The following is a 19871-nucleotide window of genomic DNA, read 5'->3' as shown; positions in this document are numbered from 1 at the left end:
CATTTCCAGCACATCCACCCTCCTGCGCACAACTCTATCCATAGCCCACGCCTCGCAACCATACAACATTGTTGGAACCACTATTCCTTCAAACATACCCATTTTTGCTTTCCGAGATAATGTTCTCGACTTCCACACATTCTTCAAGGCTCCCAGAATTTTCGCCCCCTCCCCCACCCTATGATTCACTTCCGCTTATATATATATATATATATATATATATATATATATATATATATATATATATATGTATATACCCGTCGTAGAAAATTTATCAAAATTTGAAGAATTGGCAGTTGTGAATGCTTCGCATCACACTGGTATTGACGTGGAGGAACACAGACACCACGCTACTATATACTTCACGAGGTCGTCGACTCCCGGTTTATTGTCAAAGGTCACAATATTTTGGTGCTTAAAGCTGAGGGTTTGTGAAGCAAAGAGGGTGTTGTGTTTCTCGCAGCAAAAGCAGTGGTAGCATAAACAGTCGGAGACAATGAGACGTACGTTGGTAAAATGATTTACCTCCTGTGATGGTGTTTGACGGTTCCGAACGCGCTGTTACCTTCCCGTCTCCTTCATACACTGTACTTAACTCAGGACATCAACCAGACGTTAGCTAGGCTGGGTGAGACACGTTTGTTTGTGTGCCTTTTTGTGTTATAAGTTTTTGTTTATCATGTTTTACCATGGGTCTTAGTCCCCATACAGTGGTCACGCAGGGCACGTGTCTTCCCTCCTCCCTAGTGCATTATGTAAGAACCGCTGCAGCTGGTGGTAACATCCGGGCGAGGGAAGTGTGCTGATGGACACAATGTTGTTCGGGAGACGTGTTAGACTTGTGTCTCCCCTGCCTGCGGTGTCTCGGTGTCTGGCATGTGTTGTGTGTGTGTGTGTGTGTGTGTGTGTGTGTCACTCGAACCCCCTACCCCCGCGCGCTGCTATGTTGTTGTGATAAAGGCTGCATTAGGCAACTGCCTCGCACGCTGCCTCTCGACCGGTACACAGCTCGTACAATACAACGTGCAGTCGTCCTGGGTTCGGCTGATGCTCCAGCACTGTCTTACACACACACACACTGGTCATCCAGCTGTTGCTGTCACCCAGTTTCAGTGCATTTGCATTCGGATTTTGTGACTGCAGTGGCTAGGTCTCCGAATTTAGATTTGTCTATCCTTTTTCTTTAGATTTGTTTCTCGTATAGTTATATATATATATATATATATATATATATATATATATATATATATATATATATATATATATATATTATTGTTATACTTAATCGCTGTTTCCCGCTTCAGCGAGGTAGCACCAGGAAACAGACGAAGAATGGCCCATCCACTTATATATTTATATATAAACGCCCATACACGCACATATACATGTACATACACAGACATATACATATATACACATGTACATATTCATATTTGCTTGCCTTCATACATTTCTGTCTCTACCTAGCCACACAGGAAATAGCTCTCTCTCTCTCTCTCTCTCTCTCTCTCTCTCTCTCTCTCTCTCTCTCTCTCTCTCTCTCTCTCTCTCTCTCTCTCTCTCTCTCTCTCCTTCAGCGAGGTAGCGGCAGGAAGGCAAAAAGGCCACATTCGTTCACGCTCAGTCTTTAGCTGTCATATGTAATGCACCGAAACCACAGCTCCTTATCCACATCCAGGCCCCACAGACCTTTCCATGGTTTACCCCAGACGCTTAACATGCCCTGGTTCAATCCGTTGAGAGCACGTCGACCCTGGTATACCACATCGTTCAAATTTACTACATTCCTTGCATGCCTTTCACCTTTCTGTATGTTCAGGCCCCGATCGCCCAAAAAAAATTTCACTCCATCCTTCCACCTCCAATTTGGTCTCCCACTTCTTGTTCCCTCCACCTCTGACACATATATCCTCTTTATCAATCTTTCCTCATTCATTATATCCACAATTTCAAACCATTTCAACACACCCTCTTCTGCTCTCTCTACCACACTCTTTTTGTTTCCACGTATCTCTCTTACCCTTACATTACTTACTCGATCAAAACACCTCACACCACATATTGCCTCAGACATTTCATTTCCAATTCATCCACTCTCCTCCGTACAACCTTATACATTGCCCATGCCTCACAGCCTGATAATATTATTGGAACTACCTTTCCTTCAAACACCCATTTTTGCTCTCCGAGATAATGTTCTCGTCTTCCGCACATTCTTCATCGCTCCCAGAACCTTCTCCCCCTCCCCCACCCTGTGACGCACTTCCGCTTCCATGGTTCCATTTTCTGCTGGGACCATTCCCAGATATCTAAAACACTTTACTTCCTCCAGTTTTTCTCCATTCAAACTTACATCCCAATTAACCTATCCCTCAACCGTAGTGAACCTCATAAAATAACCTTGCTCTTATTCACATTTACTCTAAACTCTCTCCTTTCACACACTTTTCCAAACTCAGTCACCAACTTCTGCAGATTCTCACTCGAATCAGCCACCAGAGCTGTATCATCAGCGAACAACTGACTCACTTCCCAGGCCTTCTCATCCCTTACAGACTGCATACTCACCCCTCTCTCCAAAACTTTTGCATTTATCTCCCTAACCACCCTATCCATAAACAAATTAAACAACCATGGGGACACCACACACCCCTACCGCAGAACGACCTTCACTGGGAACCAATCACTCTCCTCTCTTCCTACTTGTGTACATGCCTTACATCCTTAATAAAACTTTTCACTGCTTTTAGCAGCTAACCTCCCGCACCGTATACTCTTTAGACCTTCCGCAAAACATCTCTATCAACCCTATCATATGCCCTGTCATATATATTGAATGTATGGGCAGCGACGAGATATTGTGTATACGAGTAAAGTGTAGAGATATCAGCACCTGGTCACTGTTAACTTCACTGGAGTAAGACTTCCCTGGTGGGAGGCAACCCATGGCTCACAGGATGAGCCTCGGGTGCACAATAAATTTGCCGGGGTTACCGACACAGATCAAATCATCACGGTAATGACTCCTGGGGATAGGGAGGGGAGACTCCTCACTCCGTACTGTTTGGGGTGTGTGGAGGTAGGCTCGGTGAGGGAGGCCGCTGATTGATACTGTAGTCAACAAGTGCCACATTAAAAAGAAGTCATATTTCCCAGCATCAGATGTGGTGGTGGAGGCTGCAGGTGTGTGTGTGGGCGGGCGAGAGTGAAGGGCCGGGTGGTGGTAGGGGGTCCCCCCCCGTCCTGCCCCACTAATTATGTATCCGCTCTTCATTAAGAGGGAAAGAGAAGGAAGTATTCTGACCCCCAGCTGTTGCCCTCAAGCCCTCATGTGTCCCTCGCTGCCGTCATCAAGTTGTGTAATTAAGAAGGAAAGTGTGGGAAGTCTCCTCACGTTTGTCCCACCTCTCACTAATTGTACATAGTTGACTAATTAACAAGCCAGGTGAGGAGGCTGACTTAAATTGCTTTTCAGAAGGGATTCTTCTGTGCCCGAGCGTCGTCCTGACGCGAGCTTTGCTTCTGGCCCAGGCTGTGAGGCGGGCTGTGGGGCCGGGCTCTGCTCCTGACTCAAGCTGAGGTGCCTGGCTGTGCTGCTCCTGACTCAAGCTGAGGGGCCGGGCTGTGTTGCTCCTGACTCAAGCTGAGGGGCCGGGCTGTGCTGCTCCTGACTCAAGCTGAGGGGCCGGGCTGTGCTGCTCCTGACTCAAGCTGAGGGGCCGGGCTGTGCTGCTCCTGACTCAAGCTGAGGGGCCGGGCTGTGCTGCTCCTGACTCAAGCTGAGGGGCCGGGCTGTGCTGCTCCTGACTCAAGTGAGGGGCCGGCTGTGCTGCTCCTGACTCAAGCTGAGGGGCCGGGCTGTTGCTCCTGACTTAAGCTTTGGGTTGTTATGTGTTCCTGGCTTAGTGTGTGGGGTGGGCTCTGTGGCTGTGCTCCTGCCGCGGGCACAATGACCGAGCCTCCCACCGATATTTCTCCTCCTTGTCTCCCCACTTTAAGGGGCTGCCAGCTAATTGCTGCCATCAACCTGACGGGGCTCACAACAATAGAAGCCGGAGGCTCAGAGATTTACTTGGTTAATTGTCACCAGTTCAGCTGGAAGTAGTGAAAGATATCACCGACGATATCTTATCCACCTGAGGCTACTAGTATCTGTCACCGACAGTTGACATGCGACGTGTATAGCTCACAATCAGCTTACCTTGTCAAGTAAAACAGAAGCCATGTTTCTTAATTGCTCACCCAGATCAGTGACCGTCTCTGGATGGTAGATATGTTATCTCAGTTCTGACTTGGGAGATGTACATAAGTTGGTCTTATACGGACAGGATATATGGGTTTTGCAGAGGTACGTTGTACTGTTGCTCCGGGAGAACCTTGGAGCGTAGGAATGGGTGAAGGTGTCAGCAAGATTGCCATAGTATATGGTCTTTGAGGCCCTGAATGCCTTTAGGGTGATGAAGACACGTGCACCAACCATCCTAAGTGAGACCTGAGTGGAATCTCGTGGGTATATTATAGAGGCATGACCCCCACAGCCCAGGCTAGGTCCAGGCTGCTGGACTGGGGCATTGGTCAACCAAGCTGTTGGAGGCCGCGCCCCTGAGGCCCACCTAACCCCTCCACAGCCTGGTTGCTGCTGTAGTGCACTTTGCTTGTCGTGTGCACTGCTGAACTTCTCTCCCGTGCCTCCCACGCTGTTTCTGATGGTAGATAGCAAGGTGTGGAAGGGTCTTTGGCCCCGGATACTTGAGGTATTTTTCTCGTTTTGTGCAGATATCGCACCTTTGGATCTCATTGTCATCCGCCGATCGTCGGGGGGCGTACAAGAGACGAACTCACACACGCGTGACATTTCCTGGGTTATATGTCTTTTTTTTTTTAGCAAGCGACAGTTCCATGTGATGTATTTCAGAATTATATATAACATTGTTGACAGTTGTATGTTGCAAAATTCACAGTTATAAACGTGTACTTTAAAGGATCAAGCTTAAGATTTGAGACAAAAAATCTAGCTTAAGATTTAAGACACGCATTGGTTTATCAGTACTGCTGTACTCTCGGAACCTTAACACATAATGCAGGTTAGCAGCGTGACAACCAGGACTGGAAGAGAGATAACGTGTCAGAAGTGAGTGCTGGTGATGTGCCTGATGTACGATGATGGGAGTACCTTGGAACCGACCTTGATCTCTCAGCAGTGAGGAAGGTTATTGACGCAGGCAGCTTGGGCTACAAATGTGCAGGGTGTCCCGTAGCTGTATGGTGAATGTGTCGTAGAAATATATGCCTGGGTTGGCCTGTCTGCCATGTGACCTTCCCACAGAGGCAGTGAGTGAGCAGGCCAGGTGGTTGCGAACGTGGTTAGGTCATTGTAACAGCCGGATTAGAACATATATATATATATATATATATATATATATATATATATATATATATATATATATGTGTGTGTGTGTGTGTGTGTGTGTGTGTGTGTGTGTGTGTGTGTGTGACAGACAGAAAGTGATCCTAGAGTAGCTACAGATCAGCGTAAGTTATTTTGCTGAGCCACAGCATCACACGGTTACATCTGCACACGTAACACAGTGCCCCTTTATCACCCACGTTAGGCCTCCGCCTCCGGGTCTGCGAACTCAGCTCACTTCCTTGACACTGTCGTAATTGAGGACGTCCTACTGCTGTAGCCGGGCTGTGAAAGTCTGAGTATTTAATTAATGTAAGTAATCGTAACCACTGAGCCTTCTTCTGGACCGTCTTGTTCCCTCGTATATAGGTTACATAATTTTAGTGCAATATTAAGTGTCCTCCAGCGAATATAACTTTTTAAAAGAGCGTCAGGTCTTCTGATGTGTGGCTTTCCCAGGTGCTGCCAGCTTCATCATGTAAGACTGTATTAACCCTCTCACTGTAAAGTATTGACTAGGGCATAGCATGTAGGGTGATCCTCTTTGTGTGAGGGGTGAGGTGGGGGATTGTGAGAGGGGATCCAGGTATTAGGTGGGTGTAGTGTGTGTTAGTAAGATCCTGGTGTAGATATAGAATGTGTCAGGAGACCCAAGTGTAAGTGTAGAGTGTGTTAGTTAGATCTTGGTGTAAGTAGAGAGTGTGTTAGTTGTGAGATCCGGGTACATGGTAAGTGTGTAGTGCGTTACTTAGGGGACCCTTGTGTTTGTTAGGGACAGCGAATGTGGCTAGTCATGGAAGTCTGAATTTGAAGTGTGGCATTTTTGGCGTGGCGTTAATTGATAATGAAGAGTCATACTGATGATAATACATTTTGTAATTAAATATTAATTATTCGAAGGACTGTTGTGGCATCAGAGAAGTGATTGAAAAAGAAAGTAAAGAGATAAGAGAGGGAAAGTATGCTGATATACGTTGATGATGCAATATTGATAAAGTCAGTCACCCAGGACGTACCTGAAACATATGTAGGTAGGGAGATGCTGGACAATGGTGGCCTGGGTCTTGCCTTGGTCATATACCACACGGTGGTCCGGGCTGTCCTCCACCACAACAGGTGTACGAGTGCCCAAGCGACAAGTCCTGATGGACCAACTGGTTGGGTATGACTACTTTCATTCTTGCTTGTGTTGTACACTTGGGCTGGGCCAGATCTGTCTCCCTGATGTTATCAGCAGTCGTCAGTTATAAGGTAAAGGCATGATGCTTTGTCTCTTACGATGTTTCCCGTAGCATTTCGTTGAGCGACTCTGATTTTTTCCACAGGCTCGGAGTTACGCGATGAAAACCTGTGTATTTATACCAGAGTCATACACTCAACGTGCTTAGCAGTGTCAATGCGTTTTGTAGCGTCGGTGTGTGATGTGACATACACATTCGAGAGAAAACAGTAGTCTGTAGTTTCTCAAATGTGTACAGTAAGCAGTTGGGTGGACCAGGCTTACTGGGTGTACGTTTAAAGCGAGTAGTTTGTGGACTAGTGGAGGAGTAGGTCATGTGCTGTGGCCAGGAGCCAGACCCGTCGGCCGAACCCCTGGCCCGAGACTATACTACACAGAGGTACGTAGTAGTGACCCTGGTAGCAGTAAGTAACATAATGCCAACATGATGCAGACAGCCGCTCACGCCGCCCTACACACATTGACGCTCCCCTCAACAAAGCCACTAATCTCGCTAATCTAACGAAGCCATTGTGTTTACCCAGTGTTCCGCAACCCCGCCATTTGTACCTCTCTGCTTCCCAGACGAAGTTGGCACCCGCGTCACTTTTTCACGGTGTGCTGTCTCTCTCCCGTCTTCTGAGGTTTATCAAGGGACGTGCTACACAGAGTTTATCATGTTTTGTTTATTGTGTGTGTGTGTGTGTGTGTGTGTGTTGTGTGTGTGTGTGTGTGTGTGTGTGTGTGTGTGTGTGTGTGTGTGTATGTGTGTGTGTGTGTGTGTGGTGTACAAGTAGCTAAACATACTCTGTGAATGTTGTCCTTTGTAACGTTGAGGCTTATTGGACACATTCACCTCTGACATAGCCGAGATTTTATATATATATTATTTATTTATTTTGCTTTGTCGCTGTCTCCCGCGTTTGCGAGGTAGCGCAAGGAAACAGACGAAAGAAATGGCCCAGCACACCCACATACACATGTATATACATACACGTCCACACACGCAAATATACATACCTATACATCTCATTGTACACATATATATACACACACAGACATATACATATATACACATGTACATAATTCATGCTGTCTGCCTTTATTTATTCCCATCGCCACCTCGCCACACATGGAAATAACAACCCCCTCCCCCCTCATGTGTGCGAGGTAGCGCTAGGAAAAGACAACAAAGGCCCCATTCGTTCACACTCAGTCTCTAGCTGTCATGTAATAATGCACCGAAACCACAGCTCCCTTTCCACATCCAGGCCCCACAGAACTTTCCATGGTTTACCCCAGACGCTTCACATGTCCTGGTTCAATCCATTGACAGCATGTCGACCCCGGTATACCACATCGTTCCAATTCACTCAATTCCTTGCACGCCTTTCACCCTCCTGCATGTTCAGGCCCCGAATACTCAAAATCTTTTTCACTCCATCTTTCCACCTCCAATTTGGTCTCCCACTTCTCCTCGTTCCCTCCACCTCTGACACATATTTCCTCTTGGTCAATCTGTCCTCACTCATTCTCTCCATGTGCCCAAACCATTTCAAAACACCCTCTTCTGCTCTCTCAACCACACTCTTTTTATTTCCACACATCTCTCTTACCCTTACATTACTTACTCGATCAAACCACCTCACACCACATGTCCTCAAACATCTCATTTCCAGCACATCCACCCTCCTGCGCACAACTCTATCCATAGCCCACGTCTCGCAACCATACAACATTGTTGGAAACACTATTCCTTCAAACATACCCATTTTTGCTTTCCGAGATAATGTTCTCGACTTCCAAACATTCTTCAAGGCTCCCCCCCCCCCCCCAAAAAAAAAAAATATATATATATATATATATATATATATATATATATATATATATATATATATATATATATATATAGTTTTTATCGAGGATGTAAGGCATGTGTACGTGTAGGAAGAGAGGAAAGTGATTGGTTCTCAGAGAATGTAGGTTTGCTGCAGGGTTGTGTGATGTCTCCATGGTTGTTTAATTTGTTTATGGATGGGGTTGTTAGGGAGGTGAATGCAAGAGTTTTGGAAAGAGGGGCAAGTATGAAGTCTGTTGGGGATGAGAGAGCTTGGGAAGTGAGTCACTTGTTGTTCGCTGATGATACAGCGCTGGTGGCTGATTCATGTGAGAAACTGCAGAAGCTGGTGACTGAGTTTGGTAAAGTGTGTGAAAGAAGAAAGTTAAGAGTAAATGTGAATAAGAGCAAGGTTATTAGGTACAGTAGGGTTGAGGGTCAAGTCAATTGGGAGGTAAGTTTGAATGGAGAAAAACTGGAGGAAGTGAAGTGTTTTAGATATCTGGGAGTGGATCTGGCAGCGGATGGAACCATGGAAGCGGAAGTGGATCATAGGGTGGGGGAGGGGGCGAAAATTCTGGGAGCTTGAAGAATGTGTGGAAGTCGAGAACATTATCTCGGAAAGCAAAAATGGGTATGTTTGAAGGAATAGTGGTTCCAACAATGTTGTATGGTTGCGAGGCGTGGGCTATGGATAGAGTTGTGCGCAGGAGGATGGATGTGCTGGAAATGAGATGTTTGAGGACAATGTGTGGTGTGAGGTGGTTTGATCGAGTAAGTAACGTAAGGGTAAGAGAGATGTGTGGAAATAAAAAGAGCGTGGTTGAGAGAGCAGAAGAGGGTGTTTTGAAATGGTTTGGGCACATGGAGAGAATGAGTGAGGAAAGATTGACCAAGAGGATATATGTGTCGGAGGTGGAGGGAACGAGGAGAAGTGGGAGACCAAATTGGAGGTGGAAAGATAGAGTGAAAAAGATTTTGTGTGATCGGGGCCTGAACATGCAGGAGGGTGAAAGGAGGGCAAGGAATAGAGTGAATTGGATCGATGTGGTATACCGGGGTTGACGTGCTGTCAGTGGATTGAATCAGGGCATGTGAAGCGTCTGGGGTAAACCATGGAAAGCTGTGTAGGTATGTTTATTTGCGTGTGTGGACGTATGTATATACATGTGTATGGGGGTGGGTTGGACCATTTCTTTCGTCTGTTTCCTTGCCCTACCTCGCAAACGCGGGAGACAGCGACAAAGCAAAAAAAAAAAAAAAAAAAAAAAATATATATATATATATATATATATATATATATATATATATATATATATATATATATATATTCCTATGAGTCCACGGGAAAAATGAAACACAGTAAGTTCCCAAGTGCACTTTCGTGTAATAATCACATCGTCAGGGGAGATACAAGAAAGAAATATAAGTCAGCTGATATACAATGAAGAGACGTAGCAAGGACGCCATTTTCAGTGATGGACATGGCTCCAGCAGTCAGACATAAGCTTGCACTTGTACCGGACCCTGGTTTTTTCATAATCATTGGTGGACATTAATGTGTCTGTGTCTGTGTGTGTGTGAAGATTGAGGGTAAGAAGAAGTGGATAGCTATATGAAGTGACGGGTTTTCAGCTCTTGCTCAGTAGCACTGTGTGTCTTGCCCGGTAGCTCCCGTGTGTTTACTGTTGATAAGACAAACGAGTAATACCGCATTCCCGATACGGAGTGTGTAAGATGGCCCCCGGGCGTCACTTCATCACTCCCAGGCGTGAGCGGTAGTACTTCCCTCGGCTGCTGCTTTTACTTGAGGCATTGCCTTCTGTTTGCATAGGTTTCCTGATAGTATGAATGTGCTACGTGCATGACTCCTCACTGGGTAATACAGTGAGAAATGTCTGTAGTGCCACTCTCCCCCCGTGGCCACCGCCAGCCGCGGACGAAGTCACTTGGTATATGTTTATTTCAGAATCATGGAGGGACTATGTTAACCGAGGAGGATTTGGGGAGGAGGCAAGAGGATTATGAAGATGATGAATAAGTAACGACCTGATGACATGGGATGTTGGGGGTAGTGGGAGGGTTAGGAGCGAGGGAGACTGGCCGTGTGAGAGGGACATGGAAGGAAGTGGGATGGATCGGGAGAAAGAGGGATGTGAGGAAAGGTGGACGAGACACGGGGGTCGGGCGGGAGGGGAATACAGGAAAGGGGACGTCATCTGTGAGGGGTTTAACGGAGGAGCTGGAGAGGAGGGACAACAGAGTTAAGTAGAGTGGGAGGGGAAGGGAGGTGGAGACTAAAGTTCTGCAAGACCAGTGGCCTGGAAAGTGGTGTGAGGCGAGGGACCCGGTCCCTCTCGATCTGCTGGATGATGAGGAACAGACGCATGATGTGTGAGGCGGGGCTGGAGGGAGAGTGAGGGGAAGGGGGAGGGCGGGGCTGGCGGTCGAGTGAGGGGCAGGGGAAGGAAGGCGGGGCTGGCGGGAGAGTGAGGGGAAGGGGTCAGGCAGGGCTGGTGGGAGAGGTAGGGGCAAGGGTAAGGCAGGGCTGGCGGGAGAGTGAGGGGAAGGGGTAAGGCAGGGATGGCGGGAGAGTTAGGGGAAGGGGTAAGGCAGGGCTGGTGGGAGAGGAAGGGGCAAGGATGGCGGGAGAGTAAGCGGAAGGGGTAAGGCAGGGAGGAGAAACACTCACCACAGTGAGGCTGACGTCGTCAACATTGTGGGTAATGGAAGGGAAAGAGAGGTGGGAGGAGATGACCGTAGATAGTGGCGTCCTGCTCCCGACCGTGACGTATGGGAGTGGACAGGAAGGGAAAGTGAGATGGGTAAAGGAGAGGATGAGGAGGTAAAGAAGGAGGGAGGGGTGACGAAGAGGAGTGAGGGAGGTAGCTAGGGGGAGGAAGATGCAGTTACTTAACGGGCTAGACTTTAGCTACTCTCCCGCCATACACGCACATCTGCCCTCCCTACACTCGTGTCTATCCTTTTGTTTTTGTTTCTTTACGTAGTCTGAAATTTTTGCTGGCTTTCATTTCGTCTTTTGTTTTCCTCTTGGAAGACCTTACCGGGTTGAGGACCTCTGTCCTGTCGTTGAGCCGTCGTCATGTAGACACAGGGCTGAGGGCGAGCTGCTGGCCAGCGTGGAGGGTAAGTGTAGGCCGAGCGTGGGCACGGTAGACAATGTGGCTGCTTACGTGGGGACAACACACGTGGGATGGTCAGGCCAGTGTACAAGGAAGTGTGTAGCGACGGCATGTCGGGGTTACTTGCGGGTTGCCGGAGGTGGCTGGATGATGTAAGGGGGAGAGGAGGAAGGGAGAGGTATGAGTGGGTGAGGGAGTGAGGGAACTGATGAGAGAACTCCATTAGGGAGGTGAGTGAGAGGGGAGAGGGAGAGTAGTGGGTGTCGGGGTGAGGGATGAGGGGACCAGTAAGTCACACCGTTATCTGTGGTGTGTCAGACCCTTGCACGCACGCGCCGCGCCACGAGCCACTATGTCGCTTCCCAGCACTCGCCCATGGCTAGCTGGGTCACATCCTTCAAGCAGGCGACGCATCTACACGTGTCGTCATGTACGGCTAGAATGGTTTGAAAGTAGTTATACCGGTACATGTAGTGGGAAACTCTGGGGGGGTCAGGAAACCTGCCACCTTACACTAGGGGAGTGTGGCTCACAGTCCTGTGAGCACTATGGTACGACACGTGGGTATAACCATAGGTCGTAGCGTCGTGCTCAAGGGTTGTATGGTCGTGCTGAAGATGTTAGATTTGCGGTATGTGGTGATTCATCCGTGATTAGTATCGTCCCTTTTATGGTACTGCCAGATTTAAGGAAATAGTGTATCCTGGTTTAGTGAAGCGTGGGATGTATGGTGGGCAGGACGCGCGTCAGCTGGATGTGTCGCGTAGTAAACAAAGCCGTTCATTGAGCTCCTCCTCCTCCTCCGGTGCCTCCAGTTGATGACACTGGTGGAGACGTCGCCGCCCAGGCTTCAGCGAAGGACGTTAGGTCGGCTCTGAGCGGAGATGGACGGTGTTGTGCTGAAGTATTATTCACCGGGTGTATCCGTCATGTGTGCCGTGGTGCATTGTGTAGTGTGCCGCCGGGGCGGGAAAACAGAAACCTCCGTGTTGGCATCACGGCCAACCACGTGTTGTGGAGGACGATCAATATGTGACATTGAAATCGCCCTTACACACCCTCTCCCTTCCTCCCCCCCTTCCCTTACGCACGTACCCCCCCCCCCCTTTCCCTCACGCACGCCCCCCCTTCCCCTCCGCAGCTCCCCTCCTGCACCCCTACATCTCCTGCACTGTTGGGGGGAAATTCCTATTATTTGTTTTACGGCGACTAGCCTTATCCTGTTACGTGTAGTGAAGGGGATTATTGCCGTGTCTCTTCTTTGTGTGCGCCTGCCGCACTCTCCTACCTTAATTTCATGGCTCTGGAGTGTGTGTGGTGTAAACTGCTCGAACTGTATTATATCACGTTTGGTTCCTAACATCCTCACTGGTGTGTTTACTGGCCCGCTGCACAGCACACATTTTTCCGGGTTGGGCAACCGAGCGGTGGGAATATGGTGATAACTGCCATTATTATGTATATTTTCCGGCTGAACAATGAGTAAAGAAAATGATTCAACTCAAAGGAAGTTCTTGTTGATTTCTAAAAAGAAAGAAAAAACAGGTGGACACCCGACGTAGACAAAGTGTGTGTGATCCTGGCTGACTTAAACGTGACAAGCCAGAGGAAGCTTTGTGCCATTTCAAAATTCTCGGTGTTGATTGTGTAATCACACGACTTAGTGGTTGAACACGATGTTTAGAGATACTCGTATGTTAATTATCGTATGTTAATTATCAGGTTGTGTTATATTTCATCTAACATCATCATGATTAATTTCGTCGTCCGTCTTTGACACATTTTCCAAAATTTGAAATACACATTGTTGATATTATCCGGATCCGAGACAAGTCGATTATGCATCAGTTACCAGCCAGTGTAATTGTGTCATTTCAACTTTACAGTTTCCGGATAAGTGATTTATTAGATTATAAAATTGTGTTAGACAATGCAGAACTCGTGTACATATGCGTTAGTATTCATCGCGTTGTGGTCAGCAAACTGTGTGTATCAACTCAGGAGATGTGGGGAAAACATGTCAACCGTTGGTGGGGCGGTTGGTAGCAGGAAGTGAGTCCGTGTCGCCAGCCGGGAAATATGAATGTTGTTATTGTGTTCCTGGAGGGCTCAGCCTCGGGACGTGTCCATCCAGGCCAGGCGTATTGAAATATAGAAAGGCTTAAAACAAAATGCAGAGGGAAAAAAGTAAGTTTTTATTGACAAGAAGCAGATAAACTGCTTATTTTTAACGGGTTAGGTCTTATCTGTTAGGAAGAGTACGAGATGGTAAAGAGTTCCCGAGCTTAACGGTGGAGGGAAAGCAACAGATGTCACAACGGCTCACCCATGAGTTCCCAACGGTCACGCACTGATCCTATGATGCAGAGGCTTGCTGAGTATTGCGTAGCCTTGCGAAATGATGAGGATACACTGACAGTTCTTGCGAGCTGAAACCGGAGTAATATCCACAGCATAGAGGAAGAGAACCAACACTACAACGTGGGACGAGTGGACCCAGTTTTGAGGTCAGACGGAGGTAGTTGGTAAAGTGGACTGGTTCGAATATGGATGTCATTATGTTTTGACTGAGGGATAATGACTTAGGGGAAATGTGTAGACAGCTAATACCACTGCCGGGGTGTGAGGCAGAGCGTGTACCACTCCCAAGGTGTGCAGCAGAACAGGTACCAACCCCAAAATGTGCAGCAGAGCAGGTACCAACACTAAGGTGTGCAGCAGAGCAGGTACCAACATTAAGGTGTGCAGCAGAGCAGGTACCAACACTGTGTGCAGCAGAGCAGGCACCACTCATGTGTGCAGCAGAGCAGGTACCAACACTAAGGTGTGCAGCAGAGCAGGTACCAACACTGTGTGCAGCAGAGCAGGCACCACTCCTCATGTGTGCAGCAAAAGAAAAACAGATGTGAAGAGTGTGTAGTACGTGAATGTGGTTGGTGTAACCTGAGCGCTGTCCCTAATAACGTCAATACCAACTTCTATTGGAGGAAGGCGTTTTATGTAATGTAACCACCGGTTTATGTCCTGCCAACATTCGCGGTCTTGATGTTATCCCTGAAGCGACAAGCAGCTGAAGTTCTGAAAGGGAGATGTCTGTAAGAGGACCGTCTCAATTACGAGTAGAAATTGGGTCTTTTGTGTGGATTCTCTCCACAGGGTTGGAAGGCGATGGTTGTGCGGAGGGAGGCTGTCTACTGCACGGGGTAGCAGGTGGATGAGCCTCAGAAGGAGGGAGTTGGTTGTAGGATAATGATTAAAGTCACCGTCGGCTGGGAGGTGTGTGTGTGTGTGTGTTAGCAGAGAGTGTCGGAATAGGCTCACCATCATCACTGCAGCTTTCCAGTTACTACTGTGCGCTAGCCAAGAGGGTCGTAATGTTACTTCCACACGTTCGCTCTCCATTACCGCCATAGGCTCTCTGTTATAGGCTCACTGCGATTTTCCATTACATGTCTTCTTTCACTATCATCACCATAGGCTTGTTGCTGTCTGCACCAAACATACTTTCACTCAATCCTTCCCCTCACGGGTTCACTCTCACTCATCACCATCCCCTACTCGCTTTCACCATCACAGGTTCAGGAGTGTCACCACGATTGGGTCATTGCCACCATCACAGGTTCACTATAGCGACACTTATTACTTCTGAGTCACTATCAGAGGTTCACTATCGTGTCAACGGCTGGGGGGGTCACCATCTCTGTTTCAGACGTGGGCGGTGCGTGAGTAGGTTGGTTGCCTTATCACAGGTGTGGTGGACGGGGGAGGAAGGAAACCTCACAGGAGCGGACACCGGCATGGGGAGGGGTTCCTCCATGGCCAGGATGACGGGGGGAGGAGATACGTCCGCAGACTCACGGGGGTGAGGAAGTGGGGGATGTTTTCGTGGGGAGGGGAGTGAGGACAGGTAAGGTAATGTGATCGTTTGAGGATGGAGGGGACACGGGAAGGACAGACACAAGGGAGAGCAAATGATCCATGACGAGGTTACCTGCAGGATTAATCTTGAATTGTGGTAAAGACAGGACAGCCAAGTTGAAGGCTCCTCCCCACCCACCTCTCCCTCCGGCTCAACTGTCGACTGGGGGGAAAAAGGGAGAGGGGGGGATAAGACCTCATAGTATGAAAAACGTGTACTGCCATGGAAATATTATAAGAAAGTATGTCGGGGGAATTTACCTCCTCTCAGATAGACACGTCATTACCGTGGCTGTGGTCTGAAAAGGTACATATATAAGCAGCGTTAATATTTTTTGGAAATAGAACTGTTTATTGTTAACAGATATGACTGTAGTGTTTGTCCAGCTTTGAAAGTATTGATAGTCTTAACATTGATTAATTCTGGTGGTTTATTCCAATGCTCTTCAACTCCACACCTAAAAAAATTATTACCCACGTTGCTCTTACTTCTTCGGTTTACCTTCATTCCGATATTGCAGGTAATTGAATCATTACCGAATGTGAAGAAAACTGATACGGCTTCGAACATGTTTCATAATGTGAAAACTTATATTAAATCTTCATAAATTATGTACTGTTTCAGAGAGGATGACTTTAGGTCTCAGATATTTTTTTTTTCGTAAGGTTTATTTTTGGGTGACTAAATTAAATTGCTCTGAATTCGTTCTAGTTTTTCTTCACCTGTGATCAAAATCGGTAACCAGAGGTAAACAGCATATTCCAAAATAAGGTCTGACTTCATCGTTGTAAAGTATACTATCCTTTGTTTAATGGCAGTTAATCTAGCTGTGAAACCACAATCGTATTGGATGTATTGTATACATCTGGGTACTTATACTCTGGCCATGAGTGACAGTCACTCTAAGATCTTTTCCTTCATTTCCTTCATATACTTAGTACTAATAGTTTATAGAATATTTTATCTTCGCGAATGTTTTTTTAGCACCAAAGTACATTGCTTAGCATTTTTCTTTACTGAAATCCATTTACTTTGTCTCTGATGACTTCATTACCTTGTCTAAATCACTTTCAGTGTTATCCAGTCTGTCTTTCCCTGCCTATGTTTCGTAATGTTGTTATAAACAGATTTCGAAATCCTGTTGGTGTGTCGTGTCTGGAGGTACGACGTTGATGAAGATAAACAGTAGAGGTCTTATGAATGGGACCTGAGGTACCCCGCTTGTCACGTGAAGCACGTCGGACGCTTCCCCCATTCAGTCCCACTCACCGTTTCTTTTTGTGACTCGGTCTGCCAACAGTGCGTTGATTTGATTACCTGCGCCTTGAGCATTTATGTATTCAACTCTGTATGTGGTGAGTTTTTTTTTCGAAGGTTTTCCGAAATTCACATATAGAACATCGTAGGATGATTTGGAGTCTCAATGATTAAATAACTCAATCATATTTTTTTATGTTTCTGTTCTCTTGGCACTTATTGTGGTGAATAATGGTGGTCAGGGAAGGTGTTTGCCAGCTTTCAGTATTCTGGGGAAGTGTCTGTAGGAGACAGCTGGAGTAATGGAGTGGGGGGCTGGGAGCGTTGGTGGTGGAGGTGGAGGGGTTTGTAGGGGTAGAGACGCGTGCTCAAGGAGCCATCCATTGCCCCTTATAGAAGTCTATGGGGGGGAAATAAGTAGCCAGAGAGATCGTTGGGAGTCACAAACCTAGCGTGTAATCATGTAAAAATGGTGATTAAGCTATGATTAATCGTCCAGTAAACTGACAGGGCCCTCGTGTGTGGAGGGTGTAGAGCCACAGTAGGCCGGAGTGTAAGCAAAACTGTTTGTTTAGGAGGTAAGATAGCGGTACTTAGTAGTGACTCACGACACGAGGGGACGAGGTGTAACCTTCTGAGCACGACGGTTGGACCTCGCAGCACGATTGGACGACGCCCTGTAGCACGACAGTACGAGACTTCGAACACGGCCGCACGACAGTACAACCCTTTGAGCAAGGCAACACGACCCTTCATCATGACGGTACTACTCCTCAGGATGACTGCATGACCCTTGAGCACAACCTTTGACCTGACTCTGAAGAGGTCAAGTCAAAATACCTGGCTATGATGTCCTCGGGTCGCTCTGTCGTACTAAAGGGCCACACCTTCGTGCTGAACCGGTCATGCTAAGGGTGTGAGGGAACCAAGCTTGCATAGACCAGGACACACACACACACACACACACACACACACACACACACACACACACACACACACACACACACACACACACACATACCGTAAGTCTGCCAGAGGCAGGTCGGGGAACGAGAGACGAGAAAACATTGACAGAACTACTGAGGAAAGAGAGAGGAAGAGAGAGGAAAATAAAAAACAATATGAACAGAGAGAGAGAGAGAGAGAGAGAGACTGCAAGGTAGGGACATCAGTCATGGAAAGTAACATAGGGAAGAAGCAGAGGCAATCTGAGAGAGGGAAAGGGATCATGAGGCAGGAGGAGGTCCTGGAAAGGCCGAGTCCTCCCCAGGGCAGGGACGTGAAGCAACACCTTAAGTGAGGAGTCAAGCTATTTACAACCTCAGTGGCTCGACGGGGGAGACGTAGGAAGTGGGAGGGTTCCTGGGGTGGAGGCCGGCCACGGTTGGGTGGGTGTTAATGAATATTTCACGGGGAGACTTTGGGAATATTTTTGTGCTGGTGTCTAGAGTGTACACAATCTGAGGGACGGCAGGGAATAGGACCCAGACCCGTGCCACACATCGTGATGGACGGCGGGGGATAGAATTCAGACCCGTGCCACACAACCAAGGGGACGGCAGGGTATAACAGACCCCAGACCCGGAAGGGCGGCGGGGTACAACAGATCCCAGACCCGGGGAACGGCAGGGTACAAATCCCAGACCCTTGGGGACGGCAGGGTACAACAGATCCCAGACCCTTAGGGACGGCAGAGTACAGATCCCAGACCCTTGGGGACGGCAGGGTACAGATCCCAGACCCGGGAGGACGGCAGGGTACAACAGATCCCAGACCCATAGGGACGCACGTTACAGGTCCTATACCCTTGCGACACAGTAGAACGCTGGAGTGTGAACCTCTCAGACTTTGATTCCCCCCCCCCCGCACACACACACACACACACACACACACACACACACATATTTTCTGTGTGTGTGTGTCTTTTGAGTAAGGCAGCATCACTGGACATTAGGGAAACAAATTTGCGGCGCTCGTTAACGTGACAGATTATGAGAGGACACAACACACCAGGTCGTAAGCCCACAGTGGCTGCTGAGGTGAGTGGCCATCGTCGGAGGATGGTGATGGGTCGGCATAACGCTGTGGGGTGGGAGTCAGGCGCCCATCCTGCAGCACCTCACATGGGAGGCAGCCATGTGCTGACCCCAGACATGTTCGTCAGGCCCGTGTGGAGGACAAACCCAAGTACTGAATCATCTAGAGTGATCATCTACCGCGGGTTCAATCCACGAAGTGAGCTAGTACGAAATATACGAACTTTTTCCTTACCATACACTATTGTACGTGGGTCACCAACATAGCTCAGCTGTCGTATGTTACAAAGTCAAGGTTGCTACAAATGTTTGTAAAGCCTTTCCTCTGCTTTAGGAATGTACTTTCAAATTGTTATATGACTACCAAAGTATGGGCATGTGTGTGTGTGTGTGTGTGTGTGTTTGTATGGAGTTGTCGAACAAGAGCCGTGTGAGGGTGCTGGTGGAAAGTGTCTGCCCAGTAGAGCTGGTGCACCTGAGCGGTACACCAGCTGATCTAGATTGTTCATACGGTACACCAGCTGATCTAGATTGTTCATACGTTACACCAGCTGATCTAGATTGTTCATTACTCATTACACGGAGGGAACTGTTTCCACGTGAAGAAGGACTGTTTAGTTTCAGTGGCATCTGAGGACCACATGTACCGTGTGGTGGCAGGAGGAATGAAGTAGACGCCGGTGCTCGTGTGAAGTCTCGGATCATGGGTCCAGGTATCTGGTATGTCACTGGCCATCCGATCATTCATATAGAACAATCAGAGTGTGTAAAGGTCGCTTGAAAGGTCACGTCATCATGTTGAGGGGTTGGACTCTCCCGTTGGATAGGTTAAGCGCCTCATCAACATCCTGCCATCATCACTTGGGTGAATTTCCGAGGGCATGAGTGGGTTACATGTCACGTAGAAGACCACTGAAACCATCGTAAGGTAAGGTAAGGTCCCAGACCCAGCTGTGAGGATAGAAGACCACTGAAACCATCGTAAGGTTTACGTAAGGTAAGGTAAGGTCCCAGACCCAGCTATGAGGATAGACCACAGAAACCATCGTAAGG

The 19871-nt window shown here is 47.8% G+C and overlaps 1 protein-coding gene across 1 annotated transcript in view; it reads left to right on the top strand.

Moving 5' to 3' along the window:
• LOC139753378 (breakpoint cluster region protein-like) overlaps positions 1-19871 on the top strand; it is a 357006-nt gene that overhangs the window by 186756 nt on the left and 150379 nt on the right. The gene's annotated exons all lie outside the window — the stretch shown is intronic.

This window comes from Panulirus ornatus, chromosome 14 (genome assembly GCF_036320965.1).
Source record: "Panulirus ornatus isolate Po-2019 chromosome 14, ASM3632096v1, whole genome shotgun sequence".
Classification (NCBI taxonomy): domain Eukaryota; kingdom Metazoa; phylum Arthropoda; class Malacostraca; order Decapoda; family Palinuridae; genus Panulirus; species Panulirus ornatus.
The sequence above is the reverse complement of the archived record's forward strand: the minus strand, read 5'-3'. Positions and strand labels throughout refer to the sequence as shown.